Source organism: Silene latifolia, chromosome 7 (assembly GCF_048544455.1).
Source record: "Silene latifolia isolate original U9 population chromosome 7, ASM4854445v1, whole genome shotgun sequence".
In the NCBI taxonomy this organism is placed as follows: Eukaryota; Viridiplantae; Streptophyta; class Magnoliopsida; order Caryophyllales; family Caryophyllaceae; genus Silene; species Silene latifolia.
In genome coordinates this window covers 109,374,375-109,394,932 of record NC_133532.1, presented here as the reverse complement: position 1 = coordinate 109,394,932, position 20,558 = coordinate 109,374,375, and the positions used below count along the sequence as shown (strand labels likewise).

Genomic DNA, 20,558 nt, shown 5'->3' with positions numbered 1-20,558 from the left:
AAAACAAAAAACTCTATCATTTATCTATACACGATCTTATACCAACAAACTCCATGTGTTCATTGTGTTGCACTAACCACAAATATGTGCTACTTTAAAAATTAATATACGTTTCAATAACGATTACGTGTCACAAGAAGAGCTCATAACACTACTCATATGGATTATAGATTATAATAAATGTGCTACACCAACTGGAGATATGTGTTATAATAATAGTGAATGTGTGTTACAATGATAAAACTCATGGTTGATAGGCAGAAAATAAATGTGTTACAGTAACAACAAAGATGTGTTACAATAACAGCTTATATATGTTACTATAATTTACTATACAGGTAACATGTGTTATAATTAATAGTCAGTATGTTTTACATGCGAAAATGGACATTGCTCAACCATATTGAGCTAATAGCCTTCATGAAGCATCTTTGCATTAGAGCTCAAAGTACTTAATAAAACTAAATCGTTCTGCATAAAATTTATGGCCTACACTCGAAGGAAATTCAAGATAACCCCTTTATTCGGTTGCCAAAAAATTAGCCTTCCGAAAAGAAGAGATTAGCACTTTATACAGCTTTTTAGACAGTTGCCAAAAAGAAGAGTAACACCTGTTATGTTTCAATAAAACCAGTCAAGGAAATAATGAATGTTGTCCTATTTGATTATCTTAATTATATAGAGTACATCATGATGGCATAAGCATTCCTTACCTATTCCACAACTCGAAAGACCAACTTAATGAACCTCAATACTTTCAAACATGTCCATATCAAGGGAGTGACTATGGGAACACCCTTCAAAGTTCAAACATACACACAGTAGAAATATACAAGGGTAAAAAAAATGGACTATACATTATGGCCTTATCTGTTAAAGCTATGTTCATTCACCTGATTATTAAACACACATCATCATTGGCTCATTGCCCTGACGCGGTAACAGATTTAGAGCCGCAGATCAATTTACAAGTGACTTACAAGTGAAATGCATAGAACAGCTACTGATTTCCGGAAGCTAAGCAGGGTTGTTTTGGGCTATGCTCATATGATCACCCCATCCTCGCACCCATGGTTGTCCGGGCGGTGCGCGCATCTCTCCGGCAGCATACTTGTTTAGATTGCTTCCAACCTTTTCTCAAACAACTGTGAATACCTATGATAGTTGAACTTAGTGTGCAATTCTATGTTCAAAATACAGACATCAGATAATTAATTATTATACTGAGTATACACCACAAACTCACTGGATTCTTAATGATTGATTCAGGTAGTTGTTCCTGTTCACTCAACCACCTCTACAAATCGGGGTTCTCCTGTCGGAAATAAACACAAGAACTAGACATAAATTTCAGATCAAAGGAACACGAATAGGCAATTATTACTTTCTTAGTATAACTAAGTCTTACACACTTATCTTACGATGGTTCTTTTATAGAGTATATCATGATGGCATAAGCATTCCTTATCTATTCCACATCTATAATTGTCCATTTCCTGCGTATTTCTGAACCAACATAAGCATCGCCCATAGTTCAACACCAACAAAATTATTACAGACAACATTTGTAACGAGTGTGACTCTAAAAAAATAACCACGGATATTTGTTATTGTAACTTGTAGAAAATGTTACCATAACACCATGTATGTGTTACGATAACTTTATATGCGATTTAATAACAAGTACTCCAGGTATATTGAAGTAACAACCCTATACATGTTATAATAACACCAAGTATATGTTACATTAGCAACCAGTGTGTATTACGGAATATATTTTCAACATCAAAATATATAAGCATCATTCATCAAATGATTCAATCGGAGTGTGATTAAAATCAAAAGATGAAATTCTGAAGTCTTAGTATCTCTGCTAATAAAAAATCATGAAAATAGTTAATCAAGTCTCTGCTACATATACAAAAATTATACGATAAAAATTAAATCTAACGGATTTCTAGGGTTTGAAGATTAGTTATTGATTTTGAAGCGAAAATCCATGAAATTAGGCACTGCGATAACGGAGAGAATGAACAGCTAAACAAAATGCACTTCTATAAACATACCTAAGTTAATCATTTCTTAAAGATATCCTGATCAATTAAAAATTCGAAAAAGAGAGATACAATACCTAACACATATTTCCATGGAATTCGATGATGAAATACGCCGACATTATTTGGATATGGACTAGATTATATTATCCTTGATCTAAGTCATATTTGTTTCGATTTTTGTAGGTTGTTAAGTTAAAAGAGTGGAAAGACGAGAAGGATCAAGAGGTGAGAGAGAAAGAGTGTTAAGAGAGAGGAGGAGTGTTTTTTTCTTTTCCGATGAAATATGAAAGGCTGGTTGTCAACCCAGCGTAACTCACGTGTCCTTTTTTTCATTAAATCATAGCCGCTGATTATCTTAGATCCTACGGTCCAGAAAAGTAGGACGGACTCATTTAAAACCCTGGACTCACCGGATCTCTGCTGTAGAGGCGGGATCCGGTGAGAACGATCACTCGGTGCAAACGGTGAGAACGACCTACAATAGTAGTTTAAGCAAAAAATCACGCGTGATTTCGAAAAAAACCTAACACACAGCTAACCCGACTGTTTGACAAAAAAATCCAAAAAATCTCTTTCTCTCTCTACTTTCCAAAACTTTTCCCCCAAATCTAAACAAATATTTCCGCGAAAACATAGGAAATTCCGCGAAAAAACACTCAAACTATAGCCGCCAAAATCGACGAAATTGATCATAATCAATGGCGTCGATCATCTAATTGATGTACTGATATAATATTTTTCTGATTGATTTGGTGTGATTGATGCATTAACAATCGATTTTGTGATTTCGATTGGCATTCCAGAATTATTTCAATCGTAGAAAATTATGGATGTTGAGGGTTCTAGCGATTTGGGGGAACATACTGATGCGATTGTTCCATCTGTTAGCAATGATATCGTGCAGACATCATCTCATCTAGGTATGTACATCTGCAAATCAGTTGAGATGAGATTTTTTTATAAATCGTTACAATAAAATCGTCTGATTGATGTATCTATTGATCATTTTGATGCGTATTCATACTAATTTAAACATAGGAAGACAAATTATTACCATTGCTGCTCGTGTATCGTTAGCCTGATTGGTATTATAAATTGATGAGACTGATGGATATGAACAGTTGTCTTACCGGTCTGGTTAGTGTATGTGATATGCAGTTTGTTTTAGAGTTGATTATTACACTTGCTGATCATATTTCTTATGCACGCTATACAGTATTCTGTTTAGTTCAATAGCATGTATATTAGTATAATTGATGTAATTGCCTTATATGGAAAACGTACCTGGTAGAAGAACGGAACCGCCCTTTATAAACCAACGTATATGAAAAGCATGTATATTAGTGTAGTTGATGCGTTTGTGTTTTGTCAGCAGCGTATCTAGAATTATAATTAAGGGATATACCAATTCGTGTCATAATAAACATTTGACTTTCTGCCTGTGATGAAATTATAAGACGTGTTTGGTGTATCTTGACGTCTACGTTAAGTAGACAGTAATGAAAAATACGATATGTCAGCGATCAGGCACAAATTTCTGAGTTAATTTCTGTGATTTTTGTTTTCTAATTGATTTTGTGCTTTTGACTAAATTAGCGTACCTGAAAATTATATTTGTTGTGCATTAGTTATTTGAACTTGCTGCTTATACCCATACTGTTCTACTGTGTAGCGTGCATAGATGCAGGCTCACCAATCATCGAGACAAACCCGGAGGAAAGAATACCTGTATGTGCGCCAGAATTGAAGCCTGTTTTGGGTATGATCTTTGATAAACTAGAGGATGGGCTAGATTTCTATAAGGCTTATGCTGCTAATTCTGGTTTTAAAATGAGGAAGTCGACGCAACGAAACATAGTTGGGGTTGTCATGACTAAGTACTGTGTGTGCAGTAAAGCTGGAGAAAGTAAGCCTAGAGGGAAGGTAAAAAGGAGACAGAGAACTAGAATTTTGTGTAATGCAAAGATTTTTTTTCGAAGAAATGAAAAAGGACAATGAGTGATTGTTGACTTTCATGAAGGTCACACCCACCTCCTCTCAACACCAAACACCGTGGTGCATTTGACTGAGTCACGAGAATTAACCCTTATACATAAATCCATGATTGTTGATAATTCTAAAGTGAATAAGGGGCCTGTGCAAAGCTTTAGGATGTTCAAAGAGTACGTGAAAGGGTATCAAAATGTAGGGGCATCACTTGAGGACTTCAAAAAATTTTGGAGGGATGTGAAAAAATTTATTAAAGGGTATGACGCGCAAATGATGATTGAAAATTTCATGCACAAAAAAGCCATGTGTAGTTCGTACTACTTTGATTTTGATGTTGACGATCGTGGTCGACTATCTAGGGTTTGTTGGTTTGACCCTATAGCTATAAAGAATTACAGTCTCTTTGGTGATATGACGTCTTTTGACACGACGTTTAATATGAACACGTATTAAATGATATTTGCCCCTTTCACGGGGGTTGACCATCACAAAAAATGCGTCATTTGGAGCAGGACTTATAAGGAAAGAGACTGATGAGGATTTCGTATGGTTGTTTCAGAATTTTCTAAGTGCAATGAGCAATAAGTATCCTGTATGCATAATTATTGATCAAGATAAGGGCATAAGATCAGGGGTTAAAACAGTGTTCGGGGACAAAACTCAGCACAGATATTGCATGTGGCATATCATGAAAAAGCTGCCAGACAAGATCGGAACTACGCTATATCGAGAAACTAACTTCATGAAAGAGTTGTGCTCTGTGTTTGGGCGGAAGATATCGAACCGTCCGAGTTTGAGGAACGGTGGTGCTCGATTATATCTTCATACGGGCTGACCGACAATGAATGGTTAGATACCATGTTTGACAAAAGGGCTTATTGGATCCAAGATATTTCGGGGATTTATTTATGGGTGGACTAATGAGAACCACGTCCAGTGTCCGAGTCCGAGAATAGCTTTTCGGAAATTTCATGAACCCACACTTAACTTTGGTTAAGTTTCTTATGAGGTATGAGAGTGCTATGGACGCTCAGCGATGGAAACAATCCAAATTAATAGCTGAGTCAAAAACTCCTTCCCGATCTAGAAACGCCTCACCCTTTGGAAAAACACGCTTCGAGTTCTACACCCCGGTGATGTTTTTACGAATTTAAAACGAGTGGGTGGTGCTTGTTTCACCTGTGGTGTTAAAATATTAGGGATTACTAACGATGATGACTTCCCCATTATTGATCGTGAAAAGACAAGGTTTACTATGTTAACTTTATCTCGACGAAATGAAAGTGAAGCGCACTGTAAAAAGTTCGAGAGACATGGAATTTTGTGCCGTCATGCGCTTTACGTGTTGAAAGAACAAGGCCTTGACAATGTTCCGAAAAGATATCTGTTAAGTCGGTGGAGCAAATTGGCAACATGTCACCCGATTTGTAATAATGTGCCACATACTTTAATTGAAGATTGTAACTCATTAGATGTTAAACGGCACAAAATTGGTACCTTATGGTCCGAGGTGTTCTCGTGTGTGACGCTCATTTGAACAAAAAGCGAGTATGTTTGGTTGGAAATTCGAAAGGTTTTAAAGACAAGATAAGCGCACAAACCAAGACGTCGAGAATGTAGTAGTAGTAGTAACACGGGTGATAGGCTGAGAAAGAAGAATAGGGAACTTGAGATGCTCTTAGGAACAAAAATACCAAAGGAAGTGGTTGTCTTACCTCCTATTCAGTAAAAAACAAAAGGGTCTGGAAAAAGAATGATGTCCCAAAAGGAAAGCTACAAAAGAACAAAAGAAAGCGGCTAGGAAATGCAATGCTTGCGGAGAATTAGGGTTCCATGATAGTCAAAATTGTCCTGGGAGAGTATGATTCCATGATACAGGTACGCTATTAATTTTGGTGCATTCATTATTAGAGAATACTGGTGCAGATTGAATTTGTTTAGTTGGTGCTTCATTAAGGGATATTATTGTTGTATCTAATCAAATTTGTAACCGTTAATGTTTTATAGCATTTTTTCGTTTCAGGAATGAACAACGAAAAAGAGTTGCGGATCACATACCCAAATATAATGAATAATGGCGAGAGGAATTGAGACTTCATTTTTGATCTGTTATACGGGATTTTTGAACATTTTTTTTTTTTTGATCTTTTTTTTTCCTTTGTATGTCTTTTTATTTTTTATTATTCGTATATCACAACATACTAGCGTATCCACATGGATTATATGTGCATGCATCCAGCAATTTGAAAGTGTATCTATCAGAATTGTGAATGGAAACACTTGTATTATCATATACAAGTGAAAGCTTATGGAAGGCTTGCGTTCTAGATATTAAGAGCTAATGAATCTGCTCATTTTTTGATATGTGAAATGGTAAAAAGTAAACTTTCAGCTATTGTCCAATAACTGATGATTTCCTAACTATGTGCAAGAGACAAAAAGCGTGAATATTAACACGACTGTTGCACATGTTTTACATGAAAATCGTACATATTAGTATTATTTGTGAAAAAACGCAGCGTAACATATTAATAAACAAAGATTCGCGAACTTAGGTTACATAGACAAAATCCTAATATTGTATGACATCTAATTATCTATTACCTGATGATTTCATTAGACACGATTGATTTCAATAGACACAATTGATATTGTATGACACTAAAAAAAAAAAGAACGGTTGTTGTTGGGTTGTTAAAGAATATAGTATTAATATGTTATCACAATTGATGTTGTGGCTATTAACACGATTGATGCACATGTTAACACGATTGACGCACATGTTATACATGATGAGCGTGTATATTAACACGATTGATGCACATGTTATACATGATGAGCGTACTTAGTAATGAAAGAGGTTGCCCGATTCCTAGCCCATTGCCACATAGACACCACCATTTGTCTAAACACAAACAGACGGAATGAGATGCATATCCTACATATTATCCACAAAAAGTAGGGGCGATGCCCTTCCATTACAAACTGTCAAAACTATCATGATTCCATATTCAACGGGATGCCACAAATGAAAACAACATGAACCAAAGGCGTTTCAAAAGACGCCTTGTACTTAGAAACCAGAAACACAGATAACCGTAAAGGAAGTTAATACAATGCAACAGAACCCTAATTACACCATCACAAAGTCCATAAGATGTACATGACTTTTACTAAGCCTACATGTCAGCCACAATCCTGCCAAACGCAAAGCCGCTCCCATGACTTTTAGTAAACCTACATATCACACATGAGAAAAAAACGATGTAAACCTTGCACTTATACAGATGTGATCAGTTAAAACTAACGATAAAGACAAATGAAAAATGAGATTTATTTTGAATACCTTACGCTTGTTCTCCTGCCAACGTAACAACTTGAGCGCGACGTCCTTCCTAAATCCAGCCAACGCCTTGAAGTTGCTTTTGTCTTCCCACAGAACTCGGTTGCGTCCAGCTTCTAACCGTTTGAGAACATGAACGCCGCAATCAAACCTTCACCAAACAAAACTAAAATAAGTACCAACACAGGCGGCCTTACTTTATCATCCATGCACAAAACACCTCATGTCCAGCATACAAAAATCAAATAAAAACATGGGACATATCGTCGCGACGCACAATTCTGCATTAACTGTACCTAGCAACTAACCTAGTGTGACATACTCAGCTGATAAGTAAATAAAAATAGATGAGTACTTACAGATTTTGCTGTTGAGGAACAGTCAGAGTCGAAAACTTAGCTAGAGGCACCCCTACAAGATGCTTGTAGCCTTTGGACCGGCATAAGATCTGGAAGACATTACTAACCTAGAACAAAATGATACGTTGAACCTATTAGTCATGAATCATTAAGGAAAGCATTATCTGAACGAAAACAATTATAATATTTTAAAAAATATACCACTTCCGCAGCAAGTTCAGTGTCAGCCCGGATATCCTTAGGACGTAGTGAGTTCAGAATATAGTTCGTCTTCATCTCCAGATCACACACAATAAGAAACCAGTGTTCGTTATCAATGATGGGTATAAAAATCCGTTGGCAAAATTAAAAGACGTATGGTATGAATGAAATGTATTTGATCTTCATAAACGAAAAATACAGTGTGATACATACCCACATTTTAGAAAGACAGAACAATATACTTACAACTTTCACACACACCCCATCTGTAGGCATATATGATGTTTTGATGTAATTGCGACCAAGATTTTTATCTCGTTGAGGATTGAGATGCTAGAATAAACAAACATAACGATTAGTAAGTCAAACATTCAAATTGATAATATTAAATGAATCACGGATGAAAAGGGTAACACTCACACGTGCGGCAGATGGGATATACAACAAATCCGGCTTTAGCATAGTTGAATAGATCCCGAACATATCGATCACCTGAATTGAAAAAACGAGTGTTGTTCTATACTACATAAAATAGAAAGAAACACGTACAAAAATTAAAAAGTGACCATACCATATCCACAACCCATTTCCGAGGTTTCAGAGAGCACATGCCCTCTTTTGTTACTTGCCCAAAGCTTGTCTCGACGACTACGTCACTACAAAAATAACGTATACACCAACGAAAAAAGCTTAGTATGTGCTATTTCTAACAACACATATAAAGTTAACAAGGTAAACATGCTAAAAAGGATGAAACATTACTCTTTAGCTGATTCTCCCGCACGTATAAGGAACACGTAGTCTAACAGGTGCGTATCAGTATATTCCACTTCTTGTACAACCGCTTGTTTCCTCTAAAAAACGAAGAAGGAAAATATATTTAGTAAGATTAACGATCACTTGCAAACGAAAAAGAAAACAAAAACAAAAAAAGAAAAAAAAGAAAAAAGAAGAAAAAGAAAAAGATGGGTGCTTGCCCAGATTTGACGTTGAGACGCTTCGCAGCCATCAACACTTGTTTTTATAATTCGTTCTGAGGGCACGACAAAACAGCAAAACAGTACTTCATCTTCTGTTTAAGAAAGATCTTGCCAATTGCAGCCCCTGATCTAGACTGGATGATTCAATATGTGAAAAAATTGTTAATGAGAAAGTTGTGATTACTTATTTACTAAACGTACATAGCCAAACAAAAGGACGTATCTTACATTTATGAACTGAGATTTGAGCATTTGGCGGGACCCCGTATATGTCTCCATGTAACACATCAGATAAATGCCATCATCCACGACGTCAATCACATGCGTTCTGGGGACGAATTCTTCACATGAGAAAAACTGGATCGCCTTAAACCGGATGATTTGGAGATCATGTCACATCGAACAAAATCCCTCTGAAAAAAGTCAGATTACAATCAGAAACGTCAACGGAGTGAGAAAACTAAATCCAACGTTTGACAAAGTGAACTGGTATGCGCAAAATCATATTCTCACCACCATGCAGACAGAATCAGCGAAGTCTACTGAGTTAGGAAGCATAGGATGAATGACTTCAATCTTTCGAGACACCATGTTGACACAAATCAGATGCGGCTCACGGAGTGTAAATGGGAACAGCATCTGGTTTTGAAACACATATATCAACCTTAGTGGAAACATAAACAGGACAAAACTGACGAATGCTACTAAAAATAAAAAAGACATAGTTGAAGCTCACCAATTTGACTTTCTCGTATTCGGTAATATTTTCACATTTAATTCCCTGAAGTTAAACACATTTAACAACAAAAATAAAGTCAGGTAGGACGATAGCATGTTAATGCAATAATATCTATATAGGAAAACACAACATTGATTAAAACTAAAGGTTAAAACAAACATAAATCAATCATAGGATAACTTACATTATGAGTAACAAAAGTGTATAAACGCAAAGGGGATGAGGCAGCTTTTAACTCCTCTCGCTTGTTCAATATATTAGCCCATGCATTTATCACATTTGTAGAAATCTTTGTGTATGAGATAAAGGACAATAAATCGTATCTTTTTTTCATAATAAATACTAGTTTATAGGATCTGACAAAAAAATCCTTACAATAACTACTCTTTAATAATGAAATAACTTTAATACTACATTAAAATAACTGTGTGTGTATTGTAGTGGACTAGGCTACCAATTTCACTAAAACACTCCCCTCTCTGATAGAATAATTGCATTTGTATAATACAATAACTGCATTATAACGTTAAAATAACTGCTGTTGCAGAGGTTGTATTGTTTTGTTTTGTATAGAATCTAAGATATTGAAATTAATAATACCATAACAGTTCTCCTGTTTTAATGTTTCCAGGCATTGAAATTAATACTACCAATGCAACAACTTTTTCTACACCTCTTTCATTGCCTCGAAATGGGAGAAAATACTATCCATAATCTGGGATTGAGATATACTCCAGGTGGCAGTGAGGAGTGGAATAGGATGGTAGAAAAGAGTTTCAAACCTGCTCTGGGGTTAATGTTTGTAAAGCTAGAGGAGGCAATAGAGTTTTACAATTTATATGATGTGGCTTGTGGTTTCATACCAAGAAAGTACACACAAACAAGATTCCGTGATGGTTTGATAGACAAAAAATCAATGGTCTGCAACAGACATGGATTCAAAGAGGATCGCAAAAAAATCAAACCTGTTGTTGAATTTGAAAACACAGAAGAGAAAAAGGTCTGTAGAGCCAAAGAAAACAAAAATAACAAGATTTGGTTGCAAGGCAAAAATACGGTTTTGTGCTGTATTCAATGACCTTAAAGAGCTAATAGGGTATGCTATTGATACGTTTTATGAAGGTCTTAATCATGACTCGCTCACTCAAAGAACGGGAATTCGGAAAAACGTAAGAACACTTAACCTTTACATGAAGCAGACAATTGTTAACAATTGTAAACTCAACATCGGGGCTACCAAGACTTTTAGAATTCTGGCAGAACAATCAAATGGGTATGCAAACATTGGTGCATCTCTCACAGAATTCAAGAACTTCAAAAGAAATATTAAATGTTATATAGGTGAGAAAGATGCTGACATGATTCTCGATTATTTAAAGGCACTTTCTGAATCACAAGATGGCTTTTAATATGCTTACCAAGTTGATGAGGATAATTGTTTGGCTAAAATCTTTTGGGCAGATGCACACGCAAGAATGAATTATTCCTTATTTGGGGACACCATCACCTTTGATCCTACTTACGGTACTAACAAGTACCACATGGCCTTTACCCCATTCACTGGGGTTGACAACCACAAAAAATCAGTGACTTTTGCTGCTGCACTTGTCGATCATGAGAACGATGGGTCATTCATTTGGATGTTTAAGAAGTTCCTTGATTGTATGGGCAACAAGGAACCTCAGTGCATTCTTACTGATCAAGATCCGGCAATTAAACTCGGGGTGCGTTCTGTATTCAAGCAAGCAAGACATCGTTACTGCATGTGGCATATAATGAAAAAACTTACCGATAAAGTTGAGTCACAGAGTTGTAAGGAGACTGACTTTGTTGAGCGGATATGCGGAGTTGTTTAGGATAATGACTTGGAACCCATTGAGTTTGAAGAAAAATGGACTCAAGTGATTAATGACTTTGAGTTGAATGATAATACTTGGTTGACATACATGTATGGCAAAAGGCACAAATGGATATCTGCTTACTTTAGGGATTTGCCTTTAGGTTGCCTTTTGAAGACTACACAAAGATCAGAGAGTCAAAACAGTTATTTCAAAAGATTTGAGAGCATAGATGGCACACTTGTAGAATTTTGGTTGCGTTTTCAGAGTGCAATGGAACAACAACGCTATAATCACAGATTTCTTGATGCTGCAAGTGACAGCACATTGCCACAGGTTTCTTCTAAGACAATGATTGAAAAACATGCCTCTAAAATCTATACACATACTATTTTCTATGAGTTCCAAGAGCAAGTGCAAATGGCTCCCTGTTCGTGTGCCGTTAGGGGGTTTTCTGAGCAAGGAAACATGCACATTATAAATGTTGAAGATGCCTACAGGAAGCATAGAATATTTCAGATTATTCAATTTTATAAACATAATTGTCTTTTTACTTTAACATACAATAACTGTGATAAAAGAATAAAATAACCGTGTTTTACCATTAAAAAAATCATGTGAAACTATACAATAATCACAATTATGCTTTACAATAATTGATGAGTTTATTTGCAATTGTTCTGATTTTTTTCCATAAATATATTAATTTGTTACAATAATCAAGGATATGCTTTAAAATAATTTGGGAAGAGCTTTACAATAATCAGATACATGAGAGCTTTAAAATAATCAGAGGTATGCTTTACAATAATTTGGCAAACGCTTTACAATAATCAGCTACATGAAAGCTTTAAAATAATTGCATTTGATCATTTGAATAAATTAATAATCATGTGAAAACTAATTTGTAACATTATATTAAACATAAAAAAACTGAAGGACTTCACCTTGGTGTTAATTGCTAGTCTGCATAAAATAATTCATGTTGAACTATATAATAACTATGTTTGTCTTTTAAAATAACTACACTGTAATGCAGGTTGCTCACAATAACGAATCAAAGGAAACAACATGTACGTGCAAGATGTTTGAGAGGAAAGGAATCCTTTGTAAACACATTATATGGATTATATCGGAAAAGGACGCAAAGCATACCGGAGCAAAGACATCGAAACTAGATGGACGAAGAAATCATATAGAAAGCCTTTGTATGGACTGGATGGAAAGTTATTGCAAGACTACGATCCCACTGATTTGAGAAAGTTGGAATTATCAAGGGTATGGTCAGAGTTTTATGCAACAACAAGTGTTCTTAACTCGATGCCTGAAAATCAAATAAAGGAGCTAAGTTTGATGCTTTTACAATTCCTAGAGAAAATAAATCCAACCAAAGAGAGCTTGACAAAGGATCAAGAACTGGAAATGCTCTTAGGTCATTCAAAGCAAAATCAAATATTCTTTGTTCTTCCACCAAAGATTGCAAAAAACAAAGGAAGCGGCATGAGAATGAAATCAAACAAGGATAAGGCAATTGAGAAGGCGAGCAAACCGAAGAGGCTATGTAATAACTGCAAACAAATGGGACACCATGACAAGAGAAACTGTCCAAATCCGTTTGTTGAGCATGCTTTGGAGGAAGAAGATGAAGAGGAAAATGAAATGGAGGATGAAGATGAAGAAGAAGAATGAAAAATGCATTACGCTTTAAAATAATCAAGATTACGTTTTAAAATAATCCATATTATGCTTTAAAATAACCGCAAGATTGCAAAATAATTGTGTTAGACTTTTTTACAAGTAATCAGGGGTATACTTTACAATAAGTGTGTTAGACGTTTACAATAATCAAAGTTATGCTTTACATTAATTGATGTTGAATTTTTTTGCAATTGTTCTGATTTTGTTCATTTAATAATACCTTGCGCTATTACAATAATCATGTGAAAACTATAGCATAATCACAATTATGCTTTAAAATAATTGATGTTGAGTTTATTTGCAATTGTTCTGATTTTTTTCCATAAATATATTAATTTGATAATGCTTTACACTAATTGATAATGTTTTACACTTGCCAATTTGTTACAATAATCAAGGATATGCTTTAAAATAATTTGGGAAGAGCTTTACAATAATCAGATACATGAGAGCTTTAAAATAACCAGAGGTATGCTTTACAATAATTGGGCAAACGCTTTACAATAATCAGCTACATGAAAGCTTTAAAATAATTGCATTTGATCATTTGAATAACTGAATAATCATGTGAAAACTATACAATAATCACAATTATGCTTTATAATAATTGATGCTGAGTTTATTTGCAATCGTTCTGATTTTTTTCCATAAATATATTAATTTGATAATGCTTTACTGTAATTGATAATGCTTTGCACTTGCCAATTTGTTACAATAATCAAAGATATGCTTTAAAAGAATTGGGGAGGAGTTTTACAATAATCAGATACATGAGAGCTTTAAAATAATCAGAGGTATGCTTTAAAATAATTGGGCAAACGCTTTACAATAATTAGCTACATGAAAGCTGATAGAATAATTGCATTTGATCATTTGAATAACTGTCTAGAGATATTACAATAACAGCTTAAAGGCATTACAAAAACACTAACTTGTTCAGCCAATCAATGACAGCTACATCAAATTTGTTCAGACAATCAATAACAGCTATCTAAACATTAGATTATCGAACAAATCCATCTAGAATTGTTTGCTAAATCCATCTATAATCAATCAATTGTTCAGACAATCAATAACAGCTATCTAAACATTAGATTATTGTACTACATTAACATAGTTATTGTTTTATGAAAACTCAGTTATTGTAATTGTAAAAAAAGATAGAATAATTGAACTTGTAGAATACAATTATTAGAATAATCACACAAACTTGTTTCTCATTGAGTTTGGAGAAAAATGAACATACTCATTTGCAAGATTGTAATCATCCAAGAAACAATAATCAACAACTTGTTTCTTCTTGCTTGGCATAGTGCGTGTATATCTGCTGTTAGCCCTCATAACTTTTGAAACAACAACAAGATTTTATATCCGCCTTGCCCACGATTTATTGAGCAGCCAAGACCATCAGAGTTCGGTCTACTACCTCGGCCTGATCTAATCATCCCAGCGCTCATAGGTGTACCAGGCATACTCTTTTTCCCAAGCCCCGGAGTACCTACACCATCATCCGATTCCTCTGCCATAACCATAACAGCTTCCAAAGCATCTACTTCAGCCCTTGCCGCTTCCAACTCAGCTAGCTTACGCTTCTCAAGCAAAATAGGCAGCAAAGGTGCCTTTGTCTTTGTAAAATCATCAACCAAATCCAACAATTGTTTCCTAATTTTGTTGATATTGGCTAAAACCAAGATGGCAGCTATCTCAGCTCTATATATGATCCTTTTCAATGCGTCATGCAACTCAGATTTGAACAACTTCCCAGCATAAAACATCATATGAATCATGACAAAAACACCACAATCCAAATTCTGGGACCCTTCCGATTTCCACCCAAAAGCCAGATTTACAAATTTGAAATTGCGGACCTCACTGCCTCTTTCAAAACCTTTCTCGACAAGATAACTACCAAATATTTCAACCTGGTTACATTTTTAAATCAAAAATCATCACTCAAGAACAAAAAAAATAACTAAAAGAAGTAGATGAAAACAAAAACTTATAATAAGGTACATACAATAGAGTTGGTAGCCAACACCCAGATACTATCTTCAAAATCATCATATACACGATTGTCAAGATAGTCCACAGTCTTCCCCACAAAACTAACGACAACACAGAAAAAATGATCTCCAAAATGAACAGAGATAAAAACCTGGCATGATAAAACAGGCGTACATAAACCTTTGTTGTTCTAAACGATAAAATAATCAACAGAAGAAAGGAAGAAGAGAAAGGATTGGAAAAATTACCAAATCGGCACCAATGTCAAGAGAACCTTCGTTGTTCTCAATGACAGTGTCCCAAACATTACAAATTTCCTTTCTGTATAAATCTTTCTCATCATCAGCAGCTTTGATAAGCTTAAACAAAGAAGCCTATGAAAAATATTACCACACGATAAGAGAAAATGAAGTATCACAATTGAAAAAACTTGGTTAACTGAATACAATAACTACTATTCTGCTTTACAATAACTATCACAATAATAACAGCTTTCATAATATAATAACTGAGTTTTCATAATACAATAACTATGTTATTGTAATACAATAACATTGTTATTGTAATACAATAATCGATTATTGTATTACAATAACAATGTTATTGTATTATGAAAACTCAGTTATTGTAACTTGTAAAAAAGATAGAATAATTGAACTTGTATAATACAATAACTGAAATACAGTATTAGAATAATCATAGAAACAATAAACAAGATTGAAGAATAGGAAAATTGAAGAATAGGAAAACTGTTTTAGCTGAATAAAATAACAGCTAATATACTTTACAATAATCAAGTAACTACAATAGAATAAATGTCATAACCATTGTAAATTTTCGATCTAAATATATAAAAAAAAATTCACATACCGAATGACTTGTACAAAAAAAACTTCTTGTTGGGGATAACCCTTTTCCAACCTTGACCAGCATGTCATTAAGTAAAAATGACCAGCAATCAATCACGTTCGATGTGATCATAGTCTTAGCAGACAGTGAAATAATGTCATCTCGAGTTAACATGTGATGAAAGGAAAACACAACCAAATCCTCCCTGCCACATGGAAACAAATTATATAGTAAAGACAAAAACCCAAAACAACAATAAAAGCTTTTAAAAAGTAGATATAATAGCAAAAAAAGAAAAAAAAAGAGAGGGAACAAAAAACATATAATGCTTACCCAATTCGTAGGTCATGATCGTGCAGAAAACAGTAATCAAGTACCGTCTTCCTCCGCATTAAAATAGGAGCAAAAAGCTCCTTGTACTTGCACAAAAAACCAGAAACTACAACTGCATCAGGATTGGGTGATTCACAATTTAAATCACACCCTATACCACAATTCCCAAAAAACGTATGCTTAGGCATAACGTCTGAATGCAGCAGGTAAGCACTTATAACCGAATTATCTTGAATTCTATCCCCAACAACAGCCTCGTTGACAACTTTGTTAACAACGTCATCCACATTACTCAAGTCCACAGCTTCATTCTCAACATCAATATTATCAATGCCGTCATTAGTTGGCACCTCCTTATTCGGTTTCTCAACCGCTACATCAGGAACCTTATTTTTACCTTTCTCCCGAGAATAAACCACCTTATATTTTTCTGGATCAAACGCTAAACCCCCATTCCTTTCATCTTTTCTCTTTTCATGCTCCCCCTTTTCATGCTTCCCCTTTTCATGCTCCTTGCAAAAACTTTCATACAACGGCAGTTTACTTCCCGCCTGTTTCATTTCCTCAGCTTTTTCACAAATAAAATTGAAATATTTAGTGAACAAAGAATCATCGTCACTAATGAAAGCAGGAGTCGAAGAAACTGAAGTGGCTGTCGAAGAATCTTCAACTGTTGAAGAACCACACTCCTTTCCCATCGCTTCCTTCCGTTGCGTGTACAAATGGAGAAATATCTCAACATCCCTCTTCATCATCAAAAGATGTGCTTGGGAAACCTAAGAAAAAGAAAAAAAAAAAGAAAAAAAGAATAATTATACTAAGTCTTTACAATAATTATACTAAGTCTTTACAATAATTATCCTAAGTCTTTACAATAATTTACAATAACTGAAAAAATAACTGCTACAAAACTTTAAAATAACTACACTACACCTTTACAGTAACTACACAAAAATGATTGAAAGAATGATTGGAACTTACATCAGCGGCCTTTGCTCGAATAACATCATCAGTATCAAAACAGTTAGGCAGTTCCAGATACTTTTTCCCAGGTTCAGGTTTATCAACGACTGCACACACCTCAGCAGCTTTTGCTTCTCTTAAGCGTTTGCAGACAGGATACACATCATTGACATATTCCCCATTCCCTAGTGAACCATAATTGAGCCTTGAAATACCCCTACTAACAAAAGACTTCTCATCCCAGTGCTTGATAAGAGGAGTCTCAGAAGACTTTGTCTCTTCCTTATAACGCATACGATGGAAGTATGCCACCATAACAACAAGTATGCAACCACGCATAGTAGAGGACCCAGTTCTACACCGGTCAACACCTTCAACTAATTTATCAAACACATACCCACACCAATCCAAATGGTGGATACGTGAAACATCTTGCACCGCTTTAAGAATTGTAAAGTCAATTCCATAATTTGAAGGGGGAGCAAGGACAATGGACATAGCATAAAGCACAAACTTGACCTCGAAATTCATCTCCCCCATCATCCCCAAATCAGTAATTGCATTATAAACAAGCAGGATAGTAACATAATTTGTCCCTTCTACTTTAAACTTCTTCCGGAACTCAGCTTTCAACGTTTCTTGTGAAGACAATACACTATGTCCAGTGTAAACAACCTCAACCTTATCACCACCATTTGGCAATCCAAAAACATCATACACATCATCTTTTGAAAGAAAAAATTTGACATCTCTTGCTTTAAAAATATGAGCAGTAGCATTAAAGTGTTTTACAAACAATGGTATAACACCTAATGGTATACTGTTCATTTTAAAATCAAGCAAACCACCAAATCCGATCTCAATGACATGACTTTTTATTTGATTTGGACCAAGTTGTTTTACCAGATTAACCAAACCATTAGGACGATAAATGACTCACTTTAATGTTTGCAGCACTGAAAATGGAAAATCAAGCAAAAAATAAAAAGAGTAACACATCAAATAAAGAGAAACTCATAACAAGGGGGCAGCACACATATACTCACATGTTCAATCTTGAAGTTCCAAGAACCTTACTGAGCTTCTTTTTTGGAAAATTTACTTTTGAGCGTTTCAAATCATCTTTATTACCATCTTCAGGCTCCCTGCTACGTTTAGGACCCATATGTTTGTATCACTGAGCAACAGAATACAAAATTATCCGAATAAACACAAAAAAAATGACAACAACTAATACAATAACTGAGTTTTAATAATACAATAATCAGCATACAGCAATACAATAACTGGACTTGACTAAAATGATAACTAAATAATACTACGTATAGAATAACTAAATTACTATATTACAATAACTATCACAATACATTACAATAACAACATCAATATATTACAATAACAAACTATTCAGATTAAAATAACTGGACTTGACTAAAAGCTGACTTTTAAACACTAACCAAAGATCAATATCTAAAATAATACTCATTACAATAACAGATTTTCTAAATTACACTAACTAGCACAAATACATTACAATAACAACATCAATATATTACAATAACACAAATAATTACAAACAAACACACATTATGTTCATTAGAAAGTACATGAATTCAAAACAAAAAAGAAAAGCCTCAAGAAAAGATACAAAAATGAAAAAATGAATTACAAAACCCTAAATTATGCGGAAAAATTGAAAAAATTTAATTTAACAACAAAAACAAAACAAATTAAACTATATACTAAACAAAATGAAGAATAAACACAGAAAACAAAAGAAAATCAAGTAGAAAACAAGAAGAGGAACCGAAAATGGAGTAGAAAATCAGCGGAAAAATTTTGAAGGACGAACAAAATTGAGTTCATTGATTACCTATTGAGAGAAACCGAAAATGGAGTAGAAGGGCGAACAAATTGAGCACAATAACTGAAGTTCAATTGACGAGAACCACGAACGAAAATAGAGAACACCAGAAACTGACGAGAAATGGAGAAACTGACGAACGAAAAATATGAGAGAGAGAGAGAGAAAGAGAGAGAGATAGAGAAATTGACTGAAAAAAGTGGGAAAAAAAGAAGTTCAAGTGTCAAAATTTGCTTTATATATGAGATGTAAGATTAAATCTCAGCCACATATCTTATGTTAGATGAATGGTCCAGATTTAGAGGGGTAACTCACCAAAAGTACCCTAACTCATTTGATCCTATATATATATATATATATATATATATATATATATATATATATATATATATATATATATATATATATATATATATATATATATATATATATAGAGTCGGGATCCGGTGAGAACTCCTAAATATTTGAGGATTGAGGATTAAAGTGAGCCGTCATCTAGCTTTAACTAATCAACAATACAAACATACGCGGGATTAAAAAAACATATCTGAACTCTCACCTCCTTACTTTTTTCTCTCATTGCTGCAAAATTTCAAGAGATTAAAACTTCAAAATTTTTAAAAACCATTTAATTTCAACATCAAGAACATCAATTAAAAGATGAAGAAATTGAGTTTGACGCAATTCATCTTTTAGGTCAATATTGAAAATTTGAAACAGGTATAATTGGATCTCATCTGTCCATTTTGTCAATTTAAATTTATGATATTGCGTTTGTTCTTCAATATTCATGATTAATTCGTTTATTAATTTCCTTATTTCATTTAATTAGTATCCTGTTTTTAAATTAGGATTTGATTTTGCAAAATCTGAATTCATCGCCATTCTATTACGATTTTTAGTTCAATTTTGTAAGATTTTTTAGTTTAACTGTTTATGGTAGAGTTTAAGATGGATTTAAGACTACAATTGATGTAAAACAATTCAGGAGGGTCATATGAGACGAACTCCTTACCCTATATTCTGTCTAGAAAATAGGCTAATCATTATCTTCACCCTCATTATCTTCTGATGATGGTGAGTATGAAGATGTTGATGATTACGACGGTTTCAGAATGTCGTTTGATAGAGGAAAGTATGGCGATTCTGTGTTGAACCTTGTTGAGAATGTTACACAGTGGAAGGATATTAAAGTTAGGTCAAGGGTAATGTCGAAAGATGAACCGAAGAAAAACTGTAATTCAGTCTAAGATTTCAGCTTTCCTGTTAAAAAGGAGACATTGTAGGGTAAGAAGGAGATAGCAGTCGATACGAGTCTTTCGACGTGGCTGGTGGGGTCAG

At 34.4% G+C, this 20,558-nt stretch overlaps 1 long non-coding RNA gene across 3 annotated transcripts; it reads right to left on the bottom strand.

Annotated features, from left to right (window-relative positions):
• Positions 1–742: 742 nt before the first annotated feature.
• Positions 743–2,316, bottom strand: LOC141591232 (uncharacterized). 3 transcript variants are annotated; one of them, XR_012520748.1, is made up of 4 exons: positions 2,132–2,316; positions 1,422–1,496; positions 1,247–1,315; positions 743–1,155 (listed from the first exon to the last, which is right to left on the bottom strand). It is a non-coding gene; the product is annotated as an uncharacterized LOC141591232 (long non-coding RNA). The 3 variants fall into 3 exon arrangements; XR_012520749.1 differs by lacking the exon at positions 1,422–1,496; XR_012520747.1 differs by lacking the exons at positions 1,422–1,496; positions 2,132–2,316 and having other exon boundaries at positions 1,247–1,415.
• Between the last annotated feature and the right edge of the window lie 18,242 nt (positions 2,317–20,558).